We start from the raw sequence: 6,491 nt of genomic DNA on the forward strand, positions 1-6,491 counted from the left end.
GGGCCCAGAGATACCTCTCCGACGATCGGAGTGACAAATCCTAATCTCGAAATACGTCAACCCAACATGTACCTTTGGAGACACCTGTAGAGCACCTTTATAATCACCCAGTTACGTTGTGACGTTTGGTAGCACACAAAGTGTTCCTCTGGCAAACGGGAGTTGCATAATCTCATAGTCATAGGAACATGTATAAGTTATGAAGAAAGCAATAGCAACATACTAAACGATCGGGTGCTAAGCTAATGGAATGGGTCATGTCAATCAGATCATTCAACTAATGATGTGATCCCGTTTAATCAAATGACAACTCTTTGTCCATGGTTAGGAAACATAACCATCTTTGATTAACGAGCTAGTCAAGTAGAGGCATACTAGTGACACTCTGTTTGTCTATGTATTCGTACATGTATTATGTTTCCGGTTAATACAATTCTAGCATGAATAATAAACCTTTATCATGATATAAGGAAATAAATAATAACTTTATTATTGCCTCTAGGGCATATTTCCTTCACCCCCAGTGCCGATTTAGCGTCGGCTCGTCCCAAGAGGGCGCGTAAAAGTGCCACCTGGGGGGTCAACGGCTGGAGATAGCATCTCCAACAGCCGCGCAACGCGCGGCGCGCAAAAAAGGCATTTGCGCTGTAACGCCCTCGATGCGGCTATATCTCCCATGTGTCGAAGCACGACTTAGAGGCATAACCGCATTGAAAGAAATGTCGCAAGTGAGGTAATCTTCACACAACCCATGTAATACATAAGGGAAAGAGATACATAGTTGGCTTACAATCGCCACTTCACACAATACATGAATAAAGCATTACAACATCCAGATACAATCAAGGTCCGCCTACGGAACCAAAATAAAAGAAGACTACCCCAAAAGCTACACAGATCCCCGATCGTCCCAACTGGGCTCCACTACTGATCAACTGGAAAACGGAACAACATAAAGAACACGATCTTCATCGAGCTCCTCCTTGAGCTTGGTTGCGTCACCTGCTCGGTAACATCGGCACCTGCAAACTGGTTTTGGAAGTATCTGTGAGTCACGGGGACTCAGCAATCTCACACCCTCGCGATCAAGACTATTTAAGCTTATGGGAAGGTAAAAGGTATGAGGTGGAGCTGCAGCAAGCGACTAGCATATATGGTGGCTAACATACGCAAATGAGAGCGAGAAGAGAAGGCAAAGCACGGTCGAGAATCTATGATCAAGAAGTGATCCTAGAACAACCTACGTCAAGCATAACTCCAACACCGTGTTCACTTCCCGGACTCCGCCGAGAAGAGACCATCACGGTTACACACGCGGTTGATGTATTTTTATTAAGATCAACATCAGGTTTTCTACAACCGAACATTAAGAAATTCCCATCTGCCTATAACCGCGGGCACGGCTTTCAAAAGTTCAAATCCCTGCAGGGGTGTCCCAACTTAGCCCATCACAAGCTCTCACGGTCAACGAAGGATATTCCTTCTCCCAAGACAATCCGATCAGACTCGGCATCCCGGTTACAAGACATCCTCGACAATGGTAAAACAAGTCCAGCAACACCGGCCGAATGTGCGGACAAATCCCGATAGGAGCTGCACATATCTCGTTCTCAGGGCACACTCAGATGAGCGCTCTGTACAACTAAAACCAAACCTCGAGTTTCCCCGAGGGGGCGCTGCACATGGCTCTAGTTTGGACCAACACTCAGAGGAGCACTGGCCCCGGGGGGGTTAAAATAATGATGACCCTCGGGAGCGCGACTCCCAAGGGAAAAGAGGCTAGGTGGCGAATGGTAAAACCAATGTTGGGCATTGCTGGAGGAGTTTTATTCAAGGCGAACTGTCAAGGGGTTCCCATTATAACCCAACCGTGTAAGGAACGCAAAATCCGGGAACATAACACCGATATGACGGAAACTAGGGCGGCAAGAGTGGAACAAAACACCAGGCATAAGGCCGAGCCTTCCACCCTTTACCAAGTATATAGATGCATTAATTAAATAAGAGATATTGTGATATCCCAACAAAATATCCATGTTCCAACATGGAACAAACTCCAATCTTCACCTGCAACTAACAACGCTATAAGAGGGGCTGAGCAAAGCGGTAACATAGCCTAACAACGGTTTGCTAGGACAAGGTGGGTTAGAGGCTTGGCTTAGCAATATGGGAGGCATGATAAGCAAGTGGTAGGTATCGTAGCATAGGCATGGCAAAAGAGCGAGCATCTAGCAAGCAAAGATAGAAGTGATTTCGAGTGTATGGTCATCTTGCCTGTAGTCCATGAGGAAGACAAACGGACGTAGACGAACGGTTCCTCACAAACACGACGTTATCGGAACTAAACCGAAGAAGCAACATCGGAAAGAAGCACACAACATAGTAAACAACCAACACATGAACATGGTATGATATGCGGGATGCGGTATGTGATGCATATGCATGATGTGCAAAGGAATGATTGAACCTGGCCTCAACTTGGAAATCCAAGAGTGCCACTGGAAAGGTGAGTTGATTTCGGTTGAAATCGATATAAATATCGCCGGAATCGGATGCACGGTTTGGAAATGGCAAGCAAAACAAATATGGCACCGATGTGCGATAATCGGCAAGTGACCATCTAAATGCATCAAGATAAATAAGCTAATGCAATCAAACATGGCAACAAAATACATGGCAGGGATCCACTCATGATGTTTGACAAAAGATGAACACTGAGCTACGGCTAATTCACTCATTAACAGGTTCAAACAAGCATGGCAAAAGTGCAAATGATAACAGGTTTCAGACTTAGTGAAATTAACAGCACGTCGGAAATTATTATCAGGAAGCAATGTTTAGAGCATGATAACTATATTATACAGGAACTTATCATGGCAAAGCAAGGCATGGCATGAAGCTACTCTAAGCATATAACAAAAGTCCCTTAGTGACCATGAGCCAAAAGGGATCATAAAATACAATTGCAAGCATGTGAACATAGCAAAAATATAAACAGATTCAGACTTAGTAGAAAACTGGAACATTGCAAAACAGTTAACAAGTAGGTATGTTTACGAGCTAGATGCACTCACTACGAGGCATGGCATGACAATTTAAGCATACACCCATCAAGAAGACATGGCATAGAAGCTAGACATGGCAAGAACAATAACATAGCAGGCACGGATCAATAGCAACATCCTTGGCAAAATTGCTAAACATGTCAACAATCTGCCAGGATCATTTTATAGCAAAAGTAGAGCTTGATTGACTCAAGCTAGGTTTCTCCATAATTGCAACCAAAGACATGGATGGATAGAGCACCACAATGTTAACAAAACATCCTTACTGATCATCCTCAAAAGAGGCATGGATCACTAGGAAACAACATGAACATATGGCATAAAAACAATAACATGACAAGGACTTAGTGAAATTCTAAGTCCCTGAAATCAGCATCATCGAGTAGGCTACTTTGTATGTTTGTGCTAGTCACCACAAATATCACAAAAATGCATGGCATACACCCCTGTAAAGATGGCATGGCATACATCAAAACACATGTAGAGCTCAGGATCATAGCATGCACACATTAATCATGGCAAAAATGACAAAAGGCCATTTGCTGAAACAGGTCTGACATATCCTCACATAGCCCTCTTCCAACAGCATTTCGGGCATCAAGATGAGCACAAATTAAAATGATTCAATGAGATGAAATAATGTATTCGTCGAGACGAACATTTTGATATGCTACACGCACGAATCGGAGCTACGATGACAGAGTTATGATGCGACAAAGATTGCAAAAATTAACTGAGACGGGGCACAAAGTCAACCCGAGAATTAGGGTTTCCAGATCCAGATCGGATCGGGCACGGAAGTCAAGGTCGCCGGAGTACACTGTTCGCCGGAGAACGAGGTGGCCGGAGACGTCGGGGACTTGGGCCGGCCGGAGCGTCGAGGGAGAGGGAGGAGCTCGCCGGGCGTCGGGTGGCGGGCGGCGCCGGAGTTGAGGGCGCGGGCGCCTCAGGCGTAGGCCCAGTTGGCGGCGGGGAGGGCCCGCCCTGGGCCGGGACGGGCCGCGGCGGAGGGAGGCTGGCACGGGACACGTGGCGGGAGGCCATTGTCGCGGACGGCGGCGGCGGGTCCGTCCGGCCGGGTTCGGACATGTCCGGCGCGGTGCGAGGGAAAATTTTAGGGTTAGGGGGAAGAAGACCCGGGAATGAAATGGAGGGGTCTTTATATAGCGTAGAGGGAGCTAGAAAGCTTCAAATGAGGTGCGGTTTTCGGCCACGCGATCGTGATCGAACGACCGAGAGAATGGAGGAGGTTTAGATGGGTTTTGGGCCACTTTGAAGGGGTGTTGGGCTGCAACACACACGAGACTTTTTCGGTCACTCGGTTAACCGTTGGAGTATCAAACGAAGTCCAAATGGCACGAAACTTGACAGACGGTCTACCGGTAGTAAACCAAGGCCGCATGACAAGTCTCAGTCCAATCCGAAAACGTTTAACACCCGCACAGAAAAGAGGTAGAAAGGGACACCGGGTGACATAGAAGCGCCGGATTGCAAAACGGACAACGGGGAAAATGCTCGGATGCATGAGACGAACATGTATGCAAATGAAATGCACATGATGACATGATATGATATTCATGACACGCAAGCAATGACAAGGCAACAACAGCGAATAACTGGAGGACACCTGGCACATCGGTCTCGGGGCGTTACAGCCGCGCGCCGTTCGCCTGGTTTGGCGCGGCCGACAGCGGTGGCTCCAGCAGACGCGTCAAAATTGAGCGTGCGCGTAGCTCCAGCGACCACGCTAAAATGCAGCGCGTGCTAAACAGTGCGTACATTTTTTAATAAAATTCATAGATAGAAAAAATGATAGATAGATATTTTACGTAGTTCCATAGCATAGATAGATAAAAATTATTTAGATAGTGCAAGGACATAGATAAAAACTACTAGTGCAGCTACAGCCTACTCCCAGTCATCGTCGTCATCGTCATCGTCGTCATCCTCACTGGTCTGATCCGAGGTATCGAGCCACATGTCTTCCCAACGATCATCATCAGATGTAAAGATTGTCTCACCACCATTCTCAACTATATCGCACTGGGATAGCGCTAGGGCCTTCCGCCGACGCCTGTCCAACCGCTCAGCGCGGCGCCTTTGCGTCTCCTCCTCGCGGTGCCTTTCCCAGTAGCCTTGCTCGTAGGAGACGTCCTCCGGGTGTTGTTGGCGCCACTCCGCCATGACCCGCTCGTCCTCATGGGCGACGAGGAGGCGGTTCTGCCGCTTAGCGTGCTCCGCACAGTCTTGTGCCGTGCGAAGACGAGGCGGCGGGGCGACGTCCAGCGCCTGCTGCAGCGTGTGGACATCGTGGAAGTTCATCTACTGGCGCGGCCTGCCTAGGCGCCACGCCGCCGCGTCGTACGCGCGGGCGGCCTCGTGCGCCGTCTCGAAGGTGCCGAGGCCGAGCCGGAGTTGGCCGGACCGTATCTCCGAGTAGAACCCGCCGTTGGGGCGCTGGCGGACGCCGCGGTAGCCCGACACTCCTCGGCGGCGCGGCGGCATGGTGGCGGGGCGCTGGAGCGGTGGCGCGGGTGGCAGCGGAAGCAACCGAGGAAGCGGTGGAGGGGCGTGTGGCAACGGAAAAGGAAGAGAAATGTGTGCAATAGGCGTGTGGCGCGCGCCGCATTTTATAGGCGCACTGGAAGCGGTGCGCCAAAATAAGCGCGCGACCTGCCGTCTTTTCCCGCGCGCGCGCAAACCGTTCCCGTGCGCGTGATTTTCCTGCCACCGCTGGAGCGCGCCGAAACGTCCCGCGCGCCTAAAAGACACGGTTTACCGCGCGCACGCTTTTCACCGCGGCTGTAGAAGCTGCAGCTGATATTTTGGGCTGGAGCTCCTCTGCCGGCTCCTAACTGGCAAAAGACGGAAATACCCTCCCCCAAATTTCCATATTACCATGAAAATGCCACATACCGCTTTGTTTCTTTTCCAGCGCGAAGCGGCAGGGTCGGACGCGTGCGGCCGCGCGCGAGTGCCCGTGATGCGTCCATGCTTTGCTGTCTGTGTAACTGTGTATGCCGGCATGATACGTGCGTGCATTGCTGTGTGCTTGATATAAATGGCAAGAGTGTATGCATGACTATACTGCTACCGTTGGGTGCTCGTGTTATATGTTCATGCGATACTGTAGGTAGTAAAAGATGGCTGGCTATACGAAAAAGAACTATACTGCTACTGTCATATGTGTGTGCTTGAAGATAATCAATGAAGTGCTACTACTACGTTCCATGTGTTCAAATATTTTTGCAACCTATACCATCAAAAAACGTAATTTCATCTAAAAACGGTGAAAACATGTCAAGTCGTAATTAAAATCAGTTCTTAAACAGTGTAGTCAGCACTTAAATCCAATCTACAGAAAAAACAAAGGGCGACCTGGTCGTTTCAGCATGTTTCAGCAACAGTAGCAGCTACTACAGCAAA

At 48.9% G+C, this 6,491-nt stretch overlaps 1 pseudogene; it reads right to left on the minus strand.

The window, feature by feature from the left end:
• Window positions 1-5,151: 5,151 nt before the first annotated feature.
• On the minus strand, window positions 5,152-5,647 carry LOC147977994 (ethylene-responsive transcription factor 3-like; annotated as a pseudogene).
• Window positions 5,648-6,491: the final 844 nt, after the last annotated feature.

Source organism: Triticum urartu, chromosome 3A (genome assembly GCF_056163025.1).
Source record: "Triticum urartu cultivar PI428250 chromosome 3A, HENAU_Tu73, whole genome shotgun sequence".
Lineage (NCBI taxonomy): Eukaryota > Viridiplantae > Streptophyta > Magnoliopsida > Poales > Poaceae > Triticum > Triticum urartu.